At 41.4% G+C, this 13,608-nt stretch overlaps 1 long non-coding RNA gene across 8 annotated transcripts in view; it reads left to right on the forward strand.

The window, feature by feature from the left end:
* The window catches only part of LOC138117682 (uncharacterized), a 165,817-nt gene that overhangs the window by 32,827 nt on the left and 119,382 nt on the right, over window positions 1-13,608 (forward strand). The window contains exon 4 of one of the 8 annotated variants that reach the window (XR_011154781.1): window positions 8,105-11,442. The exons of the other annotated variants lie outside the window; for them this stretch is intronic. This is a non-coding gene — a long non-coding RNA (uncharacterized lncRNA). Of the gene's footprint in view, window positions 1-8,104; window positions 11,443-13,608 lie in introns of those variants that run through there. 8 annotated transcript variants of the gene reach the window in all.

The raw sequence follows: 13,608 nt of genomic DNA on the forward strand, positions 1-13,608 counted from the left end.
AAGAAACCTCAGGTCAAGCTCCTTCTGCATGATTATGTCTCCTTCCAGCTGGAGGGAAACAGGTCTGGCAGGAGAGATTAAGAGTTTGTCCTAAGGGAGCCAACAGGTTGGTGATCAAGTGGGTTACTTGGAATCTTTCTTGGTAATGCCTCTATGAGGTGCTTTGTAAAGATCTGTGATTTGGACTAACTAAAAGTTGACCTGGAAGCATTAAAGGCTGGGTTGGATGGGGTTCTGAGCAACCTGGTCTTGGGGAAGTTGTTCCTCTCCATGGAAGAGGGGTTGGAACCAGATGATCTTTAAGATTCCTTCTGACCCAAACCATCCTACGATTTTATGGAAAGGTGAAAATTGTGAAGTCTCAAAGTTTTGTGTAAGAGGAAATACGTTTCCTGCCTGAGCACATGCAACTGCAGCTGAAGAAAACATGAGCTCCAGGAGTTCAGCACCCTGAAAATAAGGCCTGATGTCTAAACTAAATTGAACTTCAAAAAGAAAAGTAGTTTTCTGGCCCTTTCAGAGCCAAAATAAAGACGTATTTATTCTATTTGATCAGCTATTCACAAATGATGCCTTTGTATCTTTAAAATAACTACGAATCAAATTTAAAACTGGAAGCTCTCATCTTTGATGTTATCTGCAGATAAGATAGAGCTTTGAAGCACTAACAGAGGCTAATTGGAACAGAATACCAATACAACCGAAAATTAATGGAAAACACAAGAACTGTTTGGAGCACTGTCATTCTAAACCGGGACCATTTCTCTTCAAATACTACAGAATTTCAAGAAAAAAATGCAGTTCTCTGGACTGTAGATAAAAGGGGAGAATTGTCTGATTCAATGTACCATGATACTTCATACACAATCATAATATTTAATTATTTGTTGTATTGTATTTGTTGTATTGTACTTTTAAGTATCAAAATCTTTCCAATATGTAGCAGGCTGAAATGAGGTGGAGAAAGGTGTACCACAGGTGAAATAGTATCAAATTCATGTTTGTATTTGAAACTGGCTCTTTTTTCCCTGTTTTGTTTTGAGGATGGCATTGCTTTCCATCCTGAGCTTGAAAAGAATTTGTTCATGTTGTTGGAGGTTCAGTTGGCTTCTAGTGAGAGAAATCATGGAAGGGCAGAGCAGATTGGAAACGTGCTTTATTTTGGGGAACAACTTGCCTGGGTGCAAGTTCAGGCAGAACTTGCATGTGTTATTTTGCCCTATGGACAACCTCAGACCCTAAACTGGGATGATCCTTCCCATTTCTGCTGAGGTAGTGGAAGTGAGATGTTTATCTGTATCCTCACTCCCAGCAGTGTAAGTAGGCAATGTGCTCTCTAGACTTGTCCAAGAAACCCACTCAGTAGCAAAAGGAAATGATTCCTGTTGCTTAGCCAAATACTCTGATATTAAGCAATGCCAGAACTGAGGTTGCTCAGGCAACCTTATTTCTACTCCCTCATCCATTAACATACGAGGTGATCATATGATTGAAGCTGCTAATTCTTATTTCTTGCTGTATCTTGGGTTCAGACAAGGATTCATGCAAAACCACTTGTCCTGCCCACGGAAAGTCTGAGGACGGGATCTCAGAGTTTTTCAAACACTTCACATGATTTGCTGGAAGTGTGAGCAGCAAGCAGGAGGTCTGTGGCCATTCTGAAAAAAATCTGTCAAATGCGAATAAAATCTTTGAGGAGAACTGTGCTTCTCTGAGGTCCTGGCATGGAGACCCTCTGCCTTCTTGGGGACAACACTTCACCCTCTGCTCTCTTACCCAAGGGCAGCCCAGGCAGCCTAGCCTCTGTATCCACAGCCCCATGTGCCCATTTCTTTTAGCTGTGGTTCTCACATTAGGTAGCATCCTTCTGCCCAGACAGGTATCCACGGACTTCCAGGGACCAGGCAGCTCTTTATCTCTTGTAGAGCACCACCTATCCTTGCCAACACTGCAACTGAAAATACTGTTGATGTCGCTGCCTGCAATCTTTCAAACCACTCATCATGGCTGCTCTATTTCCACAACTGGTTTGCTACCTCAGTAGTCATTAGTTCTTAGCTAATCCATCAGTGACTCTGTTTTCAAATATTACCTGGGTGGTAAAACACAGGGTTTATACATTTTTGCAAGGGTCTCCTTCTGCTGTGTGGTTTGGATGACAAGCACTCCAACACTTATTCAGCTAAGCTTAGTCGTCTTCTTGAAAGCAGAAGATGTCTCTTAGCTGTAGAAGTGAAAAGTTGTACAGTATCAGCAGCTTTTGGTTTAATGCCTGCTGCTTTTTCTTCTTGAGAACTTGGAATTTTGCAATCCTGTTAAGTGCCTGTATTCTCCGATAAATATTCTGCGCTGTTGCTGCATTTCAGTTGTTAGGTTTCTCAGGGGAAAAAGGCAGTAAAGAAAGAAAATGAATAAATAAACAGCTCAAAGCCTTGAGTGTCCAAAAATATTGCAGTATCTTGATTTGAATAATCGAAAATTGCGACACTCTATTTGGGTACATTTCATCACATTGAAAGCTTTGCATGCAAATCCAAACCCTGCTACTCCCTCCAAATCCTTGGAATATTTTGGTTGCCAATCTTTTTCTATTTTGTTTGTTTAAAAAACCAAACAAAAACCACCAAAAACCAAAAAAAAACAAGAAAAAAGCCAAGCCTACTTTTTATTTGCAAATAAAGTTACCTTGTATTTAATGCAGAAAAAATGACCCACCAAATAGAATAGGGTTGTATTCCCACATATTTGCAACGACTAAAAATCCCTTGATTTTCCTCTTTTCTTTTAACTGCAGAAGTTCAAGAGATACCTACATAGGAAGCAGATCTATTTCAGAATACCTTAAACCATATTTTTGTTAGTCATAGATGGAAATACTGGAAATCTAAGTAAAACCAGCAACAACATCCCTGCTCCAATACTTTACTGGGAAGCTGGACTTAGAGAGAACTTAATGCCATCATCCCGAATGAGAGCATTTTAGTAGATTTTTGTTTCTACTTAAACTCCAAAAAAAGTCATGGACCAGCTTAGTCTGAGTTCTCTCAACATTTGAGTATGCCAGGAGGGTTTGTTCAAATTACATCTTTGGTCCAGATCTGTTTCTTTCCAAGTCTGATCACAAAAGCAAGGAAAATATCACAGAGAAATTTGAAGATGAGGGGAAGTGCCTCGATTCCTAGCATCCAGCCAGGCTTTGGTTCTTCACACAAGCTGCTCTCCATAGTCCCACTCTGCCTAATCCTTTATTTCACACCCCCTTTTCCTTTAGTTTGTGCCACAGTATAAGAACTCTGCTGACCCAAAGTACTCTGATGAACCAGGGAGAGTTTCTGAACATCCCCAGATATGCCCAAATACAGGGAGAAGAGCCCCAAAAGCGTTGGTTGGATGGGGCAGTGGCACAGTGGAGCCTGACACATCCCTCAGAGATGGGATGAGTGACGAGTACATTGGGATGGGGAGCTCCAAAGGCTCTCATTGCCTGGCCCAGCTTGTTTGACAGTACTTAATTTTTAACATGTGGAAATTTCTGAAATATGCATCTTGAAATATCTGCTTAGCTTGCCTAGAAAGCTTTAATAATTAATGGAAACTCAGAGTTGAGGTATAGTAATGATTTATATGGGGAGCTGTCTTTACACAATCTGCTCTCAAAGCTTTCTAGAGTATTACTCTTAGTGTCTAATTAACTTCCGAAGAGTGATACTCTCCTTTTCCTACACTGATTGATCAAGGGCTTAACTGCAAGTCATATTTTCTAAGTGATTCCCCAGTGTCTTCTCAGCTCTTATGAGTTCTTGCTGAGGACTAGAACTGTCTTGGACACCAAGAGCTACTTTCAAGTTTTCAGATACTACATCTTCTATGTCAGGATGGTCCTGCTGCTGTTTAGCCCCTGGAGCCATTGCACAGAAATTTGTAGTCCTTAGATGTGGCTTTGAGCGATGTGATCTAAACATTTTTCTTTTCCCCAGTAACAGTTCTTCATAGCATGTATTTTGGAGTGTGTTCCTTTCACTCTCTGAGACTTGTGATGATAAAGATTGCACTAAAGTACACTAAAAATTCAAGTAACTAATAATGATTTAGAGCTAAAATGTGGTATTGCAAGTACCAGCTACCTTGAAAAGAAAGGGTCAGTCCTTTGTTTTATGAGGGATCTGTGTAAATCCCCTATAGACACCTGAGGACGATCATAACTAGCGCCATGTCTGTTTTCAGGCTGTTGAGTATTTAATTTAAATTAAAACTCTATGAGAATGAAAAGAAAAGCTGAAGGGACAATGAACAGGATGGTCTTATGAACTTCAGGGTCTGTTCTTCTGTCAGTAAATTTGCTGTCCCAAGAAATACAAAGCCTTAGAGAGCTATGGTCATGAGAAACACAAAATGCAGTATAGCTCTTTTACTGACTTCCTTTTGAAGAAAAGATCAGGTCCCTTCCCAGAATCATTTTTAGGGTCACCAGAGGATGGTGGGGGAAAAATGTACATTTTCTCAGTAGTTAATTAGCTGTTTAAGGCCTTTTTGTCCCACCACTTCCCTGTTCCTTGCTGGTGATCTCAATGGATCTCTCAGTTCTTGGCACAAGTTGCTTTGTTATCTGTGACCAATGTGTTTTATATTTTCCTACCCATAACTATATTGACATTTGATATTGGCAGCTCATGGTCGGCTGATGCCAACCTCAAGGAGGGGCAGTTTTTCTTGGGTCACAGACAGGCTGCCCTGACCCCAGAAGATCAACACCACTGAAACTGCTTTTCAAATACATCAGGTTCTACAATCTCCTACTTTCTTAACCACTCCCCTCCCCATTTATGATGATAAGTCTTGTCCAGTATAGGCTATTCTTACAGCAGTACTGGGTGTGCCATGTGTTCCCAGGATATTTTTTTTTTAAATATATTTTATCTTTTTTATAATCCTTTTCACAAAGACTTCACCTTGCACCCGAGGGCTGTGCAGTGATGGAACTGGCTTCAGAGACTGTGTGCTCAGGCTCATCCATAACTGAGAGCCACCAACTTGAGAGGATCTACATTCTTGAAATCCAAATATTCCTCTGATAGGATTAATGGCCTCACCTTTTAAGAAATTAGCTATACCTCCATTTCCTCTTTCCATCCAAACAGCATTTCTGGTACTAATAACACGAGCCAGAGCAAAAGAGGAGATAAAAGCTCTGGTGGCAGAGTTCCATGTGTGAAGGAAGGTGTCATAAAGTCTTGGAGGGATGGCCCAAAGTTTGTACCAAAATTAATGACTGCCTTTGTCATCTAAATCCCTCTGGAACCCCAATGTATTTATTGGGAAATTTCATGAGGAAAAAGTGAGTCTGAGAGTCCTACATTGGAACTTCTTGGAGTATTTAATTTCTCTGGAGCTAGAACGAGGATACGTAGTGTGTCTTCATAAGTTACAAGCAGAGGCTGATAACTGAATTCAGGCACATAATGGATTTTTTTCTCTTTCTTATATGGAATTATGTTGTTCAATTTTCAGCTCATTCTGTCCAGGTGTGAGTGAGTTTGAGAAATGCTTTGACAAATGCCTTATGCTGGACTTCCCCAAGGAGAGCTACATAGGGACAGATGCATCATTTTTGGTCCAGCATTTCTTCTAAACTGAAGCATTAGGACTTGATGCAAATTATATTAGAGATACTATGATCTTGCTTCAACTAGATTCTGATCTGCTTTACCAATAGGAGGGAATGCTCATAAAGCATCTAATGAAGAAATGAGGATCTTCTCCAATCAGTTGTCTTATTTAAAACAATTTGAAAATACATAATTTTGACATCTGGATATTGATGCTTCATTGTCCTGTTTGTACTATTACTTTCAGAAAGAAGCATTTTGTCATGAAAAAAAAGTGCTTGGTACAGGTGGAATATAAATATAATTCATTTTAAATGATAATTCTTTGTCCAAACAGGAAAACATAACTCTGGGATTGTCTAGTGCTTTGTGTTGGCCTAGTAAGGCTCCGAAAGAAGGATAAACCTAGGGTTAAATTTTCTGCTGGTTTTGTAAATCTAGTCTCTTGTGAAAACCTCACCCCAAATCAGTTATGGAACTAGTGAAATGTACTCCAAAAATTGTAGGTGTGGTTTTTATATGACATGTCTTAGCAGCATTAGTAGAAACCCTTTAAATGTCTCTGTCCTAAACTGGAAGTTTCCAAAATAATGGCATGGCATGCCAAATAGGCACACAGTTTGGTACATCCCTGTTTCTTCTTCTGGTGCTGTCTCCAACTTCTGAACAGCTACTGATAAAAAATTTGTGACCCCTGTGCAAAAATAAGTGGGGGGGCTTTTGGTAGCAGTAAGTGTTAACTCCTGTAAGAAACTGATGTCTCAACAAAAATACCTGTATCTCCTATTAAGATGTCTTGTTTATCAGCCTGCCTCCCTCCTTGTGGTACAGGATAGAACTGGCTTGGCTTAAAAACAAAAAAAGGTGGGTGGAAAACCCTTGCAAATGAAGGCACACAGTTGTCTTAGTGCACTTATGAATCACTTTGAAAAGCTCACATTCCTATTACAGCAATTTTAATAACAAAACACATTGCCCAGACAGCCTGATGTTAAATGTGTGCAGCTCTTTAGAGTAGAAGGGCTGCAGACAGCAACATTTGAATTGTGGGGCTTCTCCAGGGTGAAGCTGCACAAGAGCTGATCAGTAAAGCAAGAAATCACTGCTGTAGTGTGTGCAGGGGAAGGAGGTAATAGGGATGCTGCTACCTGAGGAAAAGGGCAAGTCTTCTCACAGATAAAGGAAGAGAGAGCTGTAAGAGGAGAAAACCATGTAAGGAAAGATTAGAATTTTTTAAAAAGTGGAAAATTGTTTAACATTGAAGTTGTATCTCAAGCCAGTCCTGTCTATCCCAAGACCACTGCACGTTTGTAACCTCAACTTTGCAGACCACACTGTTTCTCCTAGATAACAGGGATATGCAGATAGTAAGAGGCACAAAAATAAATTAGAAAAGGATTTCTTTAATGCTTCTAATAATATATTTGGACATGATTATCATAATGAATCTTGTAAAAGGAATTTGCTGTTTCCCCTTTTATATGATGTATTTCTGACCTTTACCCTCTTGATATGTGATTCCTATTCAGCGAAGGTGCCCATAATAGAGGGGCAAGAAGGATGATCAGAGTTCAAACAATAGGGTAAGAAATGCAGAGTAGTGGGAAAATGCTTCCATTTTCCCATAAGCTGGGGCATAGAAGATACTGCAGCCTCAGCTCTACAGTATCTTATGAACAAACAAATTATGCATGAGTTTGCTCAGGGGACTACTCAGCTACTCAACAATAATGGGTAATTGCCCTCACAAACTTATCCTCATATCACTCATACACACCAACACTTATACTGAAAAGAAAAGACGCGAAGAACAAATTTCAATATAAAACACATTATTATTATGAAAATGACACATTTCCATTTAACCCTTTTCTAACAAAAAGAACTCGCTGCGTTTCAAAGAAAATGGGGCTGGGGAATTTTAAACGTTAGTCTCAGTATTTTCCCTTGGAAGGCACACTCAAGATTGTTTTACTTGGCACATTCTGTACTCTTCATTGTAGCAAAGGCTTGCGGGTATCTAATGACACAATCACAGAATGCCATAGAAATTTGGAACAAAATCCCCATCTTCGATACAATTCAGCAGATTCACGCCATATGGAAATCCTGCTGTTTAATGTAACACCATTAAAAGCCACATATTGCTAAATTCATCTCTCAAAGATTTTTGCAAAAGTTGCAGGAACAATATTATTTCTGAGTTTTTAACCTTTATTCAGCCTCCAGCATTCTCAGGAGTCAAACGTGTGTTTCATAACTGGAAATCCAACTACTTCATATGCTGGTGATATTTTGATTTCTCAAGCATTCGTAGTAGTATAATGGTCTTGTCTCCTTCATAAAGAACTAGTAAGTTGCAACTTGATCAATAACTGGGAAAGAGATGAACCACAGCTAGAGCTTGGGGTCCTAAAATATAGATTAATTTAAATTTATTCTCTACATCTTCACCCTGAGCATCTTATTAATTCCTTTTCTTTGTCACATACTTTCAGTTCTAAGTGGCAAGTTCCCCGGGTCTGAGATTGTGTGTTAACAGTTTGAACTGCAAAGCTGTTTGGTATTTCTAGACTGCAAATGAAATCATTGATAAAGCTATTTGCTGCACAGCCACTTGTATGCATTTTCAGTCCATCCCTTCAGAAAAATCTTCTACTGAAGGCAGTGCTAAGGACATGGAACTTGAGGAGACAGAAGGTGGTTCTGGCTGCTGTCTAGATGCTTCACCCAAGCTTTACCCAATGTTTTCAATGTCTGCATAGATCTCAGCTCTTCTAACTGGACTGCTCATAGGTGCAAGGATTTCCCAGCTTTATCTGCTTGCAGGAATTGCATCAGAAAGGATACAGAAAATGCTAAAGAATCCATCCCCTTTTTTCAAGGTGTTTTTCTGAAGGTTTGCTGAAATCTGAAGCAATGTTTCTACCCAATGTGAGAGTGTGATGAGAGAGACATCATGAAAATGCAGTGGGATGCTGTTTGCCATCTTAAAAGGAGTATCTTTAAACTCAGAAGTACCTTGCATAAGATGTGTGTACCAGGGAACTCAGAGGCACCTGGGAAGAGTCCTACATGATCTGTAAGCTGCCTTTTCAATCTGAACCTGTTCCAGATCTATCCACTTCCTTTTCCATGTCTAAAGCTGGGGTAGAGACCATCACAAGAGTCAGCATCTCCAGGAGTGGCAGTTTCAGCCACACTCCCAAAAAGCCAACATTTCCAGATGCTGAGCCCTCCTGAACATATGGTGATCACAGGTGTCTAGAGAAGGGTCAAAATCTTTCTGAAAATATAATTCAGGGAGGATCCAAAATCTCTTCCAAGTCAACAAGAATAATGGCAGGTGACTAAGAGCCTTAGGGGTTTTGCAGATACTTCTGTTATTCATATAATTGTGTCAGGGATGAGCAAGATGAGCTGGGTCCAACACCTCCAGGAGATGACAGAGGAGTTTAGAGAGGAGGAGTGAGTGGACCTAAGATAGGAAGAGAGATGAAACACGGGTAGCTGTCTGTCTTTTGTTGGCAAATGCATGGTTTACGAGAGTGTTGCCCTTGATCTAGGTGGCCAAACTTCTGGTAAGTTTTCAGAAGTTGCTGGCAGCCCTGTAAGTCCAAGATTTCTGCTCCGGAATTGCGACAAGATAATTACTCTTGCTTTGTCAATACAAGCAAAGCAGGCTTTACATCCCTTTAGGGAAAACTAGCAGAGCAGCAAAGAGTTGTAAAGGAAGGAATAGCTCTTTTAATAAGATCAAGACACACTGAGTAAGAAATTACCTGGGTGAAAGAGAAGCAGCAGTCCTAGAAACACTCCCAGATTTTGGCTGGTGCATTTCTAGCAGGTAATGATGTGTCTCCGTAGTGGGAGCCAGTGAAGCTGCATTTGAGGGCTGTGATGACATTTGTATGTCCCTAATATATTTATAACTCAGGACAGAGTACCTGTGTGTATGTCTCTCATTTTTTTCCTAGTAGATATGCAGAGATTTAAACAGGTGAAAATGTGTCCACAAAGGACCATAAAGAAGAAAAGGAGTTATAAGGTAATGCAGCAAGAGCACTGGTGCATGGTTATTGAAAGTAAAAATGGTTAACATGTGGAAGGAGGTATATAAATGACTGCAAGCCACTTTTCAAATGTCTTTCCCTGTTGCTCTCAGCAATATCACTGAATGTGATCAAATCATTTTTCCGCTTCTTTGGCACAGTACCTTCCCCAAGTTAACAGCCGCCTTAAAAAGAGGGCACAGGGTCCACGGCAGATAATGCACGTTCTGTTGTGTGACTCTCAGATGCTGTTAGGGCTCTTCATGTGGGAGATTAAAGCCACTCACCACTGGTTTGCCTCTGCTGCCACTGGAGTCGGTGTGAGCTCCCTGGGGGCTGTGCACAGCTCCCAGCCCTGCCCCTGTGGAGGCTGCAGGATGAGGCCCTTGGCTGCAGGTTTGGTAGCACCCAGCGTGCGTCAGATCCCCATGTGTAAGCATTGGTATAGTTTTAATTTATTTTTAAGAACACAAAGATCCATGATTTAAATATTGTGAAATCCTGTATATATTTTGGCTCAGTCAGTCATATGCCTGTTTACTCACAGATTCCCCAAAATCTGCATTTCCTCAGGCATTCATGTCTTTCAGATTCTTTATGCTGCTTTTTCTGCCTCAGTTATTTCTTAACACCATGCTGCCTGCTTTCCCTTCCATCCACTAGAAAGTGGCCTTTCTGGTAAGGCTTGGGTTTATCACACATGTGACCACTGCTTGATTCCTCCACTGAACAGCCACAACTTTGTGTCAAGGTGGGAAACACCTTAGTGCCCCCTGCCTGCCTCCATCCTCCTCTGTGTAAAAATTAATCAATAAATCTAATTGTTTAGATCAACATCATAGCCACAAGATGAGGAATGACAAAGGAGCCCTGTTGGGTACTTGGCTACAGCTGAGCAATGTCTGCTGTGTTCTCCCAGGAGCAGGGCCAGGGCTTTTTCACATTCTGGACAAAAACTGTTTAACTGAAATATGAGTTTAAATTTAAAAGGGGGTTGTGAAATGTCTCCCTCCTTGGGTCTTTGTGTAGGGCAGGTTTAGGATGCTGGATAGAGGATGGGTTCAATTTGGGGTGTGTATTGCTTGGAAGTACCAGACCCAGGAGCACAGGTAGGTTGATGAAGGACTGGGTTTCCCTTCCAGGGGACAGGCAGCCCCTCCCTAACTGTATCTCAGTCTCTTTGCACCTTGATTTCCTCACTGCAAAGCGAGAAAGCCTCTTACTTTCCTGTCTCTTCAAAGGTGCCATCCTAGCAGTGGGACCATGTGCCTGTGCTGCAGCCCATGTAATGGGATTCTGCTTTGGGTTGGAACATCTTGATGTTAATAAATTAAATTAAGAAGGTTGAATGCTTTTGTTTCCCTGGGCAACATGGGCTGCAGGAACAAGCATACCTGCAAACTTCAGTAAATGTGGTCTATGCTGAGAAATCTGTCATTGAATTCCCCTTTTCCTCTCTTACCAGAAAGAGTTTTATTTTAGTAAAAGTTTAGGGTACTTGCATTATCAAAGAGTTTGCAATCCTGATTAGAAAATCTATTTAACCTGGTGTCAATTGGCCTCCTTGATGTGAAAATACACCCAAATCCTGGGAGAGAGGGCAGGCAGTGCCCCAGTCAAGCTTTCCCTGGGAAGAACTAGTTTTAGGAAGAAGCAAAGGGAAAGCAAAGGCATGCCAAACAGTCAAAAAATGAAGGGAATGTCTCAGTGGAGCATTGAAGGGAATAGATGTTCATGCTGGTGATGAGATTTTGTTTTAATCATAGTGATAAACCTTTTAATTTTGGTGCACAGTAACAGCAGCTTTAAAAATGAAATAAAGGGTTTGTGACTAGCGAGAGTCCTTGGTGTTGCTTCCAGAGCATTGCTTGGGCTGTTATTAAAGCCCTGCCAATGGTTTCAAGTGGAACAGCTAATGTTTCAAGTGTTCATAAATAATTGTTTAATGTTCCAAGCACTTTAGGAGCAGGTTTTAAAAACTAGCCTTGCACTGATTATTTCCACTACTATAAAAACATTCTTTTGACAGTAGCGTTGCCTGCTGCTTATAAAAAGGAGAAAACAACCACTGTCCTTTGCAAGCTGATAGAGGGATGCACCTAGTGATGGACTGTAAAGTAACCTAAAACTCGTAGATATTATCTCCAAAAATATAATTTGAAATAACTTTGTGGTGTTGCAAGACCAGGGCCACATCCATGGCTGGTATTTGAGGGGTGATGACGGCCCATCTCTGCTTCTGTGGGTTGCAGGAGGGGTGGGGGGGGTCCCTCCCCATGGAGAGGTTGTGAATGCCTCAATTTCCACATCCTGATAGGTGACACTTTCAAACAGGATTAGAGGTGAGGTCTTGTTGTTGTTCCCCAAAAACCCTTAGTGCCTTCAAACACATCCCAAGGAGAACCAAGGGCTGGGTCTGGTTGACTAAAGAAAAAATGATGGGACAGGACCACAGGGCCAGAAGAAGCCTGGGGAGCAGAAATCTTGCGAAGAGGTGGAAGTTGTTGGCTGAGGCTGGACCCAAGCCAGGGCAGCTTATCATGGGACACATCCTGGCCCTGCTCTGCTTCCCAGGCTGCAGGGACGAGAAAGGGAACAGGATCTGGCCTTGGAGAACAGGAGATCCAGCAGCATCCCTATTGTCCCTCCCATGCTTTCAAGCTTTGACAGCAGGAGGAAATTGTGGTCAGGAGGGAGTAAAAGGTCCAACTTAAAGTGAGCATCTTGGTCATGTTTATACTCTTAAACAACTGGTTGCTCAAACCAATTTTTAAAAAAACTTTTTAACTTATTTTTTATTCAAGCTGGAGGGAAGAGTAAGGAATTTTCAAAAGCAATAATGAAGTGAAATAGTTTGGAATACACATTGGCTCCTAACTATGCTGAACATTCCCAGAAGTTTAGAGCCTTTTAGCTTGATCCCTGTACCTTCCTGGGAGTAGTCTGAATGCTTTTTCCCTAAGATAGATGATGTTTGGGCGTTATTTTGCTCTTGTTTATGTCACATTCTTTCCTGATGGCTGAAATCCTATTTCAAGTATGATTTTTCATTAAAAAAGGAAACATGTCCTTAAAAGGATCCAAGCAACTATAAATACATATGCACACACAAATTTTAAGGAATTAGAAATTTTTATTTAGTAAGAAGTATTAAGAAATTTTGTGTTTACATATATTATATATATATGTTGGTATTTATAAATATCTGTAGAAGATATCCATGTTAAGCTCATGAAGGATGGTCATAGAAGCCTCACGGTTTCCATGAATGAATGTTTTCGAGATTGACCCCTAGGTCTTAGCCCTCCTGTGAGGATTTAGCTAGCAGTTCTTCCACTGCAAAACACATTTGCCTTTGTTTGCTGTTATAATTTGAAGACAAAAAGCACGGCTTTATTCCTGCTGTTCGTTAGAACAAGATCACGCGGTAAGACTGGAAGCTTGTGCAAACACCAGTTACCACTCTGGTGGTCACTTTTCCAGGATGGAGGGTTTTTTCCTCTAGTAAACATGCCTTTCAAAAATCTCACCAGTTATCTGGCCAGTGCAGTGCCTCTCCTTCAGGTGGAGAGAGCAGGGTGAGGAAGCAGCGAGCTGCCCTGCCAGGGATGCGCGTGTCGGGAAGGGAGAGAGGGGAGGGAAAAACTGGAGAGGGGGATAGAAACAAAAAGGGTGTTGAGGCCAATTGTTCGATCTGAGAAATACCTGGAGCCAGTATCCCTGCTCGGCTGGGATTATTCCTGCTTGGCTGCCCTCTGCCGGCATCGCCGAACGGTGCAAAGCCGAGAAGCGGCCCCGCGCCCGGCTCCGCGCCCCGCGCAGCGCCCCGGGGGCGGCCGCGATAGTTGCGCGTAAAAAATAACCTGACTCTGTATGGATCAAAGAAAACAATTACGCAGAATGGTTGACCAGGAAACAATTGGTTGTTACTGAGTGAGAGGATTGCTCTA

This window comes from Aphelocoma coerulescens, chromosome 12 (genome assembly GCF_041296385.1).
Source record: "Aphelocoma coerulescens isolate FSJ_1873_10779 chromosome 12, UR_Acoe_1.0, whole genome shotgun sequence".
NCBI lineage: Eukaryota > Metazoa > Chordata > Aves > Passeriformes > Corvidae > Aphelocoma > Aphelocoma coerulescens.